The following is a 12,228-nucleotide window of genomic DNA, read 5'->3' as shown; positions in this document are numbered from 1 at the left end:
CTTCCCACTGCCTCTCAATTGTAATGTGTGTGTATGTATATGTGTATATATTGTCATTGGTGCAAAAGACCGGGTAATTGGGACATTTGGGCTCTACAGAGTGTCATCAGTGTTTTTTTTATTTTTGGCTTCTCCTTGTGTCGAGGTCACCTTTTACACGCTTCTAGTGTCAGAGGTTGACCTGTCCCTTCCATCAATACTTCCTCAGAAATGGTTTGTTACTAGGCTTCTGTTAGAGGATGTGGACGTTGACCAGCTGGATCATTTTTTTCCCCCCCTCCATCTCGGAGGTGAAAGGTACTGATGCTGAACATCCCTGACCCACTCCCTCCCACCCTCAGTACCATCTTCTGTCAGTACTAAACTGTATCTTACTTATACGACCCAGTACCTTCCGCTGTGTCTTTTATCATCGTACCTAGATGTGTTCATTATATTTAAAAAAAAATTTTTAACATTACATTTGTCAATTTTAGATGATTTTGATTTAATTTGACTTTGGTAGAATTTAAAAAATATATATTTTATTTGCTTTGTTTATACTGTATCTTAGCTGCATGTATAGCTCCAAGCTTCCTTTCATGTGGTCAGTCTGTAGCTAGGCCTAGCTTTGGATACCTTCTATTTTTTTATATTTATGTATTTTTTGGGGGGGATTTTTTATTTATTTATTTTTTGTTGCCCCTCTGTCCTATAGAAAGGTTGCCTAGGCTCGGTGATTGCTTCCTTTAGGGTCACATCAAGTTCGAAACCGTGAAGAAAGGTGCAGTGAAATCCTGGAATGACAGAAAAGCTGCCCAACAAAACGGGGTCAGCTCGTATGCTAAGAGGCGACATTAACAAAAAAGAGAAAAGAATGCCAACTGCTTTTGGTTTAGTTTTGGTTTTTTAATCTTTCTGGCCCCTTCCTCCCCTTCAGGTTTTTTTTTTTTTTTTTCACTTCTTTTCTCTCTCTTCATTTTTCACTGTGTCCCCGTCTCTTGTGTTACAGATTGCGACCTGCCTGTGAAGTATTTGCTCTAAAGCTTAGCTAAAAACAAAACCAGCAAAAACCCTATTGAATTCAGGCAAATAAGGTTAGGTCTGCAGATCATATTACAAAGCAGTTTTGAATATACTGCCCATCGCACCAGACCAGTTATTCCTGTTGCTGCAACTGGGAAGGGAAAAAAAGACATTTTAAATCGTAATTTGTTAGTACAAGAAATGGAAAGTATTTTAAGCTCTTTTTCTGCCTGATAATTCAATGTGAGCCCAACCCTATTTTTTTTTTCTTGATTTTTTTCCCCCCTCCCATCCCCCCCCCCTTTTTCTTAGCTTTTCAGGTACGTCTCAGGATGAATATGAAATTCTTTGTAGTAAAGTTTTTTTTTTTTTTTTATATATATAATTATTTTCTGTTTTATCCTATCGCTGTATTTTTAGGCTCAGCTTTGCTCTTTTATGTGCTGGAAGGAAGTTGGCCATGATACTGTGGTTTTGCAGTTTCTCAATAGGTTATCATGTTTGCAATCGCTAAATCATTGCCGTGGCTGTGAATTTTCAGTTGTGTCAGATGCATGTGCTTGATACGTCCCCCTGTTGCTCAACCACTTGGCTATTTAATGCCACAACCATGGCATGGATGTGATTTGGCATCATGGACTAGTGGGTTCGCTGTCCTTGCAGTTAAGGCCTAGTATCAACATTTGTTGTGTTTTTGTTTTTTGAAATCGGTTTTGTAAAATTTTTGGGCATTTTATTAATGTACCTTATATATAATTTGCCTGAGACGTGGACGTCCCTTCTACTTGATGTGGTGACAGTTTAAATATTTTTAAATGTCATTGGCCCATCGTTGGCTTTCTTCGCCCATCTTCCTCTTCTGTTTGCAAATTATTATGTAACAGAATCCAAAGCTGCATTAAAAATTCAGTATTATAGGCTGATTGTAATGCTGCCTCATTAGAAGCTCTGTCTGGCCCAGTATTAAGTCAAACACAAAGCAAGGGCTTTTTCAATTTTAAACACCAATAAATATTAAGTATCTGAACATGAAAACTTGCAGTTTCCAAGGCATTTTGGTTCATGGGATTTGTTTTTGTTTTATTTTATTTTTGTTTAGTTTTTTTCACGGTAAATTCCATGCAATAAGGTACAGTATTCCTATCTGGATGTTCGCTTTCGGAGGCTTGCAGTGAAGTAAGTTGTTTCTTTATTATTATATTTTCACATTTTTTTTTATTTTATTTTTTTTTTTATTTCACTTGGTCCATCAGAGGCCACTTGTCGTCGCCCCCCCCCCCCCCCAAACCTTTTTCACTTTCCTTTAGTTCCTCAATTCATTTCGGAAAGAAAAAGAGGAGCGAGAGAGAGGAAAACATTGTGTAATGAATGTTCAATTCATTTGCAAATCCGGGCTCTGATAGTCTCATGCTGCGAGAACCGAAAGTGGAGCCCCCCCCCCCCCCCAACTCCCTCCTTTCTACCATTTTGGGTCTGTACATTTTTGAAACCGGTTATGTTCACTTTAATTTGTCACGCGTATAGTTTTTGTTTTTTAACTTAGCAGCTTTTTTTAAAAATATTTTTAATTTACATTTTTATTGTTTCTTGTCCAAAATGAATCTGTTTCATATTGTGTGGCCTAAGTGCATGATAGGACAGTGCTTCTGTAAGCAGATTAAAGCATCCAGGAGCCAGGGATCCAGACCATCATTTTATTTTTTATTTTATTTTGTGCTCTCTGATTCCAGTAGCCAGCAGTAGCTTAAAGTGCTTCTGTGTGTTGACACTTTGGCTCGCTGAGAAACCCTAGGGTAACCTCTTCGTGCCCCTCTGCTGCTGGCCTTTTGTTCAGTGAGAATTGAGCTAAGGTGCTTTTCAGTGTGACTGCAGGGAATAAGGGGGATCTATGTGTTCTCCCTGGTTTATGAGAAGGGAGGGGTAGTGAAAAGCAAAGAAAGGAAGTATTGCTATATTGCTTTTTTTATCTTACTTTTTTTTTTATGATTTTTGTATCTATAGAAACCATGGTTTATTGGAATTTTTGTTTTGGTCTTTGTAGTACCCCGAACCCTCCTACCCCACCATCCTTCGGCCTTTTCATCCTTCTGCTCCTGCTGGTTGATGATGAGTGTATCACTGCAAAAAAAAAAAAATCTATATGTATATACGGTAAACGGCAAATGCCGGAACAGTGTCCTGGCAGCATCCACCGGGCACGAGAGGGTGTTAGTATCCCCCCCCCCTCCCCCTCCCCCAAACGAGCTGTAATTTTTCATATCCTATTCTACATCTAATACAGGAGAGAACGGTGATCTGTGGAATATTTGTTTTATTTCTTTTGTTCTCATCTGGCCTGTTATCTCCAGCTGTGTGTTGTTGTGTTTTTTTTTTTTTCTTTTGTGTTTTTTTTATTATTATTTATTTATTTATATTTTTCTTAACAAGCCGATCCCTCCATCTACCCGGAGCAGGTACTGGACTCGTCCACTAATGCCAAACCCCACAACACAAATCACCATTATTCATGCTGTGTTATATCTTTTATGTCCTATCTGTTTAGCACGTAGTTCAGTTTACTTTTTTGAATTTTTTTATTTAATTTTTTTGCTTTTTTTTTTTTTTCCATATAGGTGTTACTCAATTCCATGTAGAACAGTGCAGCTATTTTTTTTAAATTATGTTTTATGACAATGTGCTTTTTATGGCTACGTAGAGTCACCAGAGCAAGGAGGGGTGTACATTTTGTTTTGCTTGTATGTTACCGTGAAGCCTGGGGGTGACTTTAGGGGTTGATTTAGATGGTTTTGGCGCTGGGTGTACCATGCATCCTGGTAACTAAACTATCAACCAATCTCACAATGATTTATTTTTTTATTTTTTTAAAACTCTGCCCTCCTTCAATCCCGCCTTCTTCTTCTCTGGATATCCAGTTAGAAAAGCTGAACACTGGTCTCCACAGCAACAGAACCTGAGCGACATCCATCAAGATGTGTGTGTGATATATATGTGAGGGTATTGAGTTATTGGGTTATGTATACACTTCCTCTACTCGTCTGCAATTATATCCCCATACTTCGGCCCTATATTAGTCTTAACAAGAATGCTTTTGTATCGGTTGCACTTTGGTAGCAGGATTATGTGCATCATTTCCACAAACCTAGCAGGACTACGACCCAAGCACGCAAGTAAACCTAGCCTTATCCGGGCCTGCTCATTTCATAAGGGTAAATCGGCTTCCTTCGCAGAACACCTTATCAAATTATACCAGTAGGACTGGTTTTCTCGCACAGTAGCTTTAATAAACCGATATTGTGCATTGGATATAATGTAAATCGTCGCTCTTCTCCCTTGTTCTGTCTCGTGTAGACGTCCTTGTGAAAAGTCTAAAAGGGCATTGATTATTTTTTTTTCTTCTACTAGACTTCTTTTCAGTCATTCCATTGGAAAACACTAAAGCAACTTGGAATGGCTATGTAGAGGAAACGGTAGGCTGCATTCAATGCCGTGTGCATGGGGGGTACATTAGGCTTTATGGTTCCGTATAGCCCACTTTCTTTGCTGATAGATTATCTTTGATGAAAGTTGGAACCGTTTGGAAGCTTTCTCCAAAGTCTGATTCTGATCTTCTGTGTTAGTCGTTACACGCTTCTCTCTATGGCATATAGGTTAATAGGATGGCGGTTTCCTTCTTGACACATACAGATCTGATTCAGCATATTCGGGGTGGACCTTCTTGAAACGTTAGCCAACATGGCCCCTGATTGCGCGCAACCCAGCATTAGGTGGCACTGTCTTAGTGTCTTACATAAGAAAAGGTAAAGGAATTGGTCGGAGTTGTAATGCAGTGAGATTCTTCTGATGAAGCCAGATCGTCCTATGTGCTCTATAAGGAGTTTAGATTTAGAATTTATTATTGCATTGTGGACGTTTCCTCCCCGCTCTTTGTACCTAGAAGGGGTTAGAAAAACACAATGCATGGATATTGAACATTTCTGAAAAGAAGATGGAGACTGCAGGAGTGACAATATTATACAGGACACACTGAGGTGGCTTAATATGGCCATTATTGGTAGATTGTGGCTTTTTAATGTCGGGGTTTATTATATATACTACTGTAGTGTGATCGGTAACCACTAGGTTCTATAATGTACCCCTGGACTATAAATTATAAGCGTGGTCAAAGTCATGGAAGACATTTCTGATAATGTAAGGTTGCAAGACCAGAGGAAGCTTTTTGATACCGGTAATAATTTTCCAGTTGCACGGTCTCTATTAACAGTACAATTTGCCATAGGTGATGTCATCAGACCTCCCCAATAAAAAATGAAAATGGCATCAGTATTTTAACTGGGGGTTTACAGAGTTATTGACGATTATATGTGAATAATGCAACCTGTGGTTCTCCAGCTGTTGCAAAACTTCAAATCTCAGCATGCCCTGGCAGACGCAGACTGCATACTTGTAGTATTGCTCTGTCACTCTTAAAGATGCAGAGTATTAAAGGCGGCCATGTGCTCTTTCGGGCATGTTGCATCTGAAGCTCAGTCTTCAGACTCCCTTGTGCCAGCTCTGGAATGTCTCCACCGTCCCCCCACGATATCTTGGTGATCAGTCATTAATCTAGATTCAGATATCAGCAAGTTGCTATTGAGATGACTGCCTGTGTGAGCGGGGCTGCTGTTCATCCTGCCTGCCAGCTGCATGGTCCAGACCTGCACTTCCTTATCTGATGATGGCATAGTCCCAGCCACCCTCTCGCCCCTCCCAACCCTCCTGTGATCTTGGTGTCCTCTAAATATTTCTTCTCTTTCCTGGCACTGCTCCCCTCCCACCTTCACACGGATTCATGCGTACCCTTTGTCTCTCGCAGCACCGGTGTGTATGTGTGTGGATCTGGGGGTCTAGTGTTTTGTGCTGAGATTTGTTCCTTTCATACTTTGTCTCCGTTGCGTTGTCTCTTGCTTTAATATTGCACTGTGTACAGAGACATTCTCGTAAGGTTTGTTGCTAACGTATTGATGATTAGGACTAAGTGGTGAGCATGCTCGTGTATGGTCAGCTTGGCAGTAATCCATCAGATCCAATCTGTCCCACGTTAAAAAAATGTCCTGATCCTTTCGTCAAGATCATTACAAAAGTGACTTGCAATTGGGGAATCAGCAGGGCTGTAATGAGAACACGTATCCTGATCCCATGTATGACCCTACACATTAGAAAGCTGGCAGCTACCCTTCCCAAATGCCCGTACACATGCATGCTCACTTGCGCCAAGAGTGCATGTGTTCTCACGGTGAGAGAAGAGAAAGCTGCAGCCATACATCTGTTGAAATCCAACATGCCCGCTCCTCAGATATTTGTCAAAATGGCGAAAATTGGAAGAAGCCCATACTCATTTAAAGGTCTTCTGGTCCCAGTGAAATTGGCTGACTTTATTCCAATGTGTGTGGCCAGCTTTAGAGTATATTCGCACATGGCAAATATGTTACAGAAATTTCTGTGACTGAAAATCTGGTCCTTACATCTTGAATTGGGGGTTTTCCTTCTTGAGAATGCACATGGATTCCTGCAAGCCCCATTTGGAGGGATAGAACAGTCATAGAAATATCTGCAACATCTTCTGACAGGTGTGACTAGACACTTAGGCCTCATGTATGTGTAGAATACCAAACCACAGGGGGTGGGTGCCTCCCTGGGCTGGCGTACAGTGGATGGGAAGACAGCAGGAAATCCTCCGGGGCACTCTCGGTTGCAGGGAACACCAGCCAGATGGAAGTTAAGGTGCCCTTGATGGTAATTGATGTTAGGTGCTTTTGCGGCTGGGCCCCTGGTTCGTGACGCCAGCACCGTTAGGTGCAAATGTTGAGAGTAGTGGTAGTAAGAATGAGGTGTTGGTTGTTGTAAACCAGTTTAACATTTACTGAAGAATCAATAGTCTCTGGACAGTTGGTACCGTTTATCAATGGAAAGCTTTTTGTATAGCACAAATAATAAGTTCACATGTACTCCTATTATTAGGTAGTGGCAGTTGTCAATGGAGGGATTCTTCTAATGCTGATACTTTACTGGCAAGGATCCCGGTGGTAATCCCAAATTCACTTTATAGCACTCTGGTACTAAAGTATGCTGATATATATAGGTTACTATGAGCTATCCTTTAAGGGCGATCTCCCTTGTGGCAGGCAAACACATCTGCTTCTTTATTTGTAGGATACTCTTCTAAATAGGTTTTTCCACTATGACCCAGAAGGCTTGTCTAGTGGATAAGGACAATTCTGCGCACTAACTGTCCATTTGTGTCCAGGCACTCGGAAAGCTACTCCTGGTCACTCGTGCTAATGAGGTCCATAAGCTAGGTTTAGCTGTTACCCTCGCTAGGCTCTCTGCATCTTTGTGCATAGACTGTCTGGTGCTTGGTTGCTGTGGTTGTCTTCTCCAGGCTTGATCAGGGCCCAAAGGAAAGGAAAACGGCTACATGTTGATTTAGTCCTGTTTCTCTCCTCCATGAACTTGCTTCTCCTCCTCTCACACTCCAACTCCAACTCCCTCTGACTAACTTTCTGTCTCAACACACCCAAGCTTATGTATTATGTGGTGCCAGGCACCACCTAGGGGCGAGTGGGTGTAATGACATTGCCAGCCTGATAAAAGGAAATGCCATAAAATGCGAATACATAAATATTCAAATGTTTAAAGTGTCCCATTTACACACAGATGTGGGACGCTGCATATGCAGCCGTCTAACTGATCCATATTGTGGGCCCATATTATATCTCTGCGCACCTGCAACGTTTTAATTGTAGCATTCTCCATTTCAGTGTGCATTATAGAGGATCTGTTTCCTTGCTGAGGCACCACAAGGCAGGGTGTGGATTCCCTACTGTTCAATAAAGTGTTTTTCCGGTGTCACAATATATGGCTTAGGGCTTATGCACATGACCGATTGCCGGCCAGGCCCGTATTCTGGCTCGCAAACAGCGGTCCGCAATCCGGAAGCTTCAGTGTGGAACGAGTTTCTGTCCGTGCCTCCGCACCGCAAACAAATGCAGTGCGGAACTACAAATGTGTATTGCAGACCATGTTCAAGTGAATGGTTGGTTTTGAGTCCGCATGCGGTAGCCTTATGGTCGGTGCCCGTGCATTGTGTACCACAATTTGCGGTCCAAAGCATGAGCCCTTTTCTGAGGCCCTATTAGACTATCTAATATTTGGGCAGGACTGGTGCCGATGGATGATAAAAATGTCCATTGTGCTCATTTGCATCAGCTGATGAAGTGATTGTGGGAGGAAGGATAGCCCCTGCGGTCGTTCCTCTCTCATTGAGTTCTATTGGTTTTCGGCAGCACAACCCTGATTACACAGGGAGATGTGCTGCCGATGATCCTAAATTTTTCATCCTGGTGAAATCTGCAAATCAAGCATTTTCTCTTATCGCCTGATTGGCAGCATGGCTATACCGGCCGGTTATCGGGAATTGATCCATTTTTTTAAATATAATTAATCGATCTCATAGGACCTTTTTAGGATTAACCTATTACGTAGGGCAATATAGGATTAGCAATCAATATTAAGTTGTAAGCAGGTCTGACTCTCGGCACTACCACCGTTGAGAGTCAGATCTGCTGACAATTTAATATTGATTGCTAATCCTAAAGGTCCTATGAGATTGATTAATTATATCAAAAATGGATCAATTCCCGATAACCGGCCGGTATAGCCATGCTGCCAATCAGGCGATTGGCACAAAGCTGCCACTAAGGCAACAGCACGCAGGTCTTACTAGAACGCTGCAGCCCCTTCCAACGGCTGATTGTGGGAATGATGAGTCATACCCCCCCACTTATCTTAGGCTGGAAAACCTCTTTCTTGTAGGCACCCCGTGTGATTGTACAGGGTCCATGCACCCAGCATTACTTGTGTGAACACTCTCTTCTGGAGAAAAGGAATGCAACATTACAGGCCGGAAACAAGTCCGTAGCCAATGAGTCAAGCACTCTGCACGAGGAGTGGTATTTGACTATGTCTTCCCCTGTGTATAGTCGCCACGTTCTTGGATCCGGGGTGGGGGTCACTTCTATAGCAGAGTTCTGCTCCACTCCCTGCATAGTCATAGAGATGATTAGAGATGTCCACAACTCTCCGCCTGGTAGGCCTCATAGACCTGTCCTGCTGCATTCTTCTCTAATTTCCCTTTTATGAACATAAATCTTCTCCTCTTTTAACTCTGTTTCTTGTAGCAACAGGATTATGGGCAATCATAGAGGCCACAGGGGGGGAGGGGAGTGGGCTTGTGAGAATACATTCAGATTTTTGCATGACATCAGCTCCTGCTGGTGCATTACCCTTGTACTTTTTCCCCCCGTCACCCAACACCCTAAGTTGCCTTGGTCTTCCTTCACTTCTGTGTGGCGGGGGGCATGCATGCAGCTAGTTTAATAACTATCCCCTCTAGTGAGTGAGGAGATGCTTATGAGTTAATTCCAGGAGTGATCACAAGGCAGCTGAGTTTCTTCCCTATGTTCTATAATGATAGTCAGCCAAGAAAATGAAGATTAAGGCTAGGTCTACACTGACGACATGTGTCGCGCAACAGATGTGGTACAACTACACTGCAACATTTGTCGCACCAATGCCGCGCAACAATTTTCATAGTGCTAGTCTATGGTGTCGCAGTGCGACATACTGCGACAGTCGCAGAAAAATCCATCTCAAATGGGTTATTTGCGACTGTCGCGTCGCAGCGCAACACCGTAGACTATCATTATAAAAAATTTCGCGTGACATTGGGGCGACATATGTCGGCGTGTAGACCTAGCCTAAGGGGTGTAAATTCCTCATCACATGTGCAGTTAGTCGGCTTTGTCTGAATGCAGGTTGTATGTTCTTTAAATTTACTCCTTGAAAAAAAGTAATGCATGAAACCAGGACTTAAATGTAAAGGACCCCACGCTGTCGTTGGGGACCAGCCAACAATCTAATGTATATGGAGAGCTCCCGACTCAAGAATGTCCGATCCTTTTTGTTCTCCAGAGAGAATTTCCAGAGGTGTCTGCCAGTCTTTCTCCTCTTTCCATTGAAAACACCTACATGCTCGGCCAAAATGAACATGTATGGCTATGAGGGAGTCGGGCGAGAGACCTATCAGCACCAAGTCCTGTGGATACTGGTTCTCATTGAAGAGACTTATTTTAAGGCACATCTCCATGGGAAAAAAGTATGCAAAGTAGCTAAAGTTGGCCAATCTAGAGGATCGAAAACCCTGAAATGGCTGTCTATAGAGGGGTCGCCCATCCTTTTTGGAGTAGTTTCCTCTTTGGCTGACACAAGCTAATTTGCACACCCTTTTCCCATGTTGCATTGCCTCAGAGCAAGTCTTCATAAACTCACTGGACTGCATCTAAGGCTTCTCGTCCGGCCAAACAGTACCCCGCTCTGATAAGCTCCAAGAATCTCCAAGTCTACAGATGGGTTGCTCTTCCTTTTGAGGGGTTTCTGGTTTGGTTGACTATGGCCAACGTTGCGTATCGGAGAAGAGTATATCCAAATGCTGTCATTATGTGGTCTCAGGCCTAAGTACTGATCCCTTCTGACATGTTGATTCTTCAGGTTTTTGCAGCATGACCTCATGCGGATAGGATGACGGACAGCGGCGGAGAGTCGTCCCATCTCCATAGTGACAGAAAAGCATCCTCCAGAGGTGCACATGTTGTGTTTGCGAGGGGGGAACTTTGTTTGTCTTCTGGCTGCATCCCACCCCCAGGGTAAAGACTTGTCCTGAGCTTCTGGAAACTTTCCTTTCTCTCTATACATGCCAGGATCTTCTCTATTTTAAGATGTGCACAGACCATGAAATCCATCTGGCCTGGTATGGAAAACTTCATTATTATTTTTATATTTTTTTTTATGCAAAGTTTAAACTTAGAATCTTGCCACATTACCTGCACTTGGCTTATTCACCTCAAGGCGTATCAGTTTGCACCCTGGAGTTGTTGTTGGCCATAGGCTAACTATCTTCCTTCTGTGACGCCCCTCCCTGGGGCACTTGGTGCTAATCAGGGTATTTGCTTTGATTTGTTTACGAGAGTGTTAAATGGTTGTATACAGCCCCTGTTTCCCTCCCTGTGCCATCAAACTCCATCAATTAATCTGTTTGAATGTGAAAGGGGATTGCAGATTCCCTGTGGGGTTAATGTTTATCCACGCTTCCTCTACACAACATTAACAAGGAGGTCTCTAAGCTGCCAGGGGGAGGATTAGTGACCTCACACCGGTGGAATGGTGCTCCCCCAGAGAGTACCCTCTGGGTTTCAGGGGGATTTGCCTTTATCAGCTTCCAGGTAGAACACTGGATGTCACCTCTGGAGACTGAGCAGAAGTAATCTGTATGGCTCCTAGTGGAGGAATTCAATTTGGAAGAGGGGAGGGGATCAGAAGGGGAAGTGCACTGTACACACAGGAACGACCCGATGCGTACTGATATCTGAGCGTGCTACAGTCACATGACCCCGAGGACTCCTCTCCCACTCTGTATACAGTTCTGTGCGCAGGGTGTGGACAAAATGTAGGCACATGCATACTACAGACAGTACAGGGAGCACCGTATACAGGCCCTTTTGCCAAGAGAGCAGGAAAATGATCAAATCCAAAGGTTCCCCAATTATTGTCCCGATTCTCAGCCCATTTAAAAGGGGCTTCAGTCCTACAATGTCAAGCTGGCCATAGGAAAAAAAAGGGGCACTGCCACAGGCGGATGGGGTTTCTGATATAGGATTTTGTTTGTTTTTCTTGGTTTTTATTTATTTTTTAACCATATACGCACAAAGAATCATCATTCTTATCAAACATTAATCAAAAGTTTAAATTGCAGCAACCAGGTAAATTAAAGGGGGTCCTCTCACTTCAGCAAATGCCATTTATCATGTAGATGCAGGTAATACAAGGCACCTACTAATGTATTGTGATTGTCCATATTGCCTCCTTTGCTGGCTGGATTCACCTTTCCGTTGCATTATACACTGCTCGTTTCCATGGTTATGACCACTCGACACTCCAGCAACGGTGGTGATGCTTGCACACTATAAGTAAAAGCTCCGGCCTATTCACACTGCCTTTTTTTTTATTTATTTTTTTTATACTGTGCAAGCACTGCCACCGCCGTGCTTGCAGGGTGGTGGTAACCCCTGGATATAAGCCGTGTATAATGTGATGGAAAAATGAATCCAGCCAGCAAAGGAGGCAATATGG

Source organism: Bufo gargarizans, chromosome 10 (genome assembly GCF_014858855.1).
Source record: "Bufo gargarizans isolate SCDJY-AF-19 chromosome 10, ASM1485885v1, whole genome shotgun sequence".
Lineage (NCBI taxonomy): Eukaryota > Metazoa > Chordata > Amphibia > Anura > Bufonidae > Bufo > Bufo gargarizans.
Note: the sequence above shows the minus strand (reverse complement) of the source record.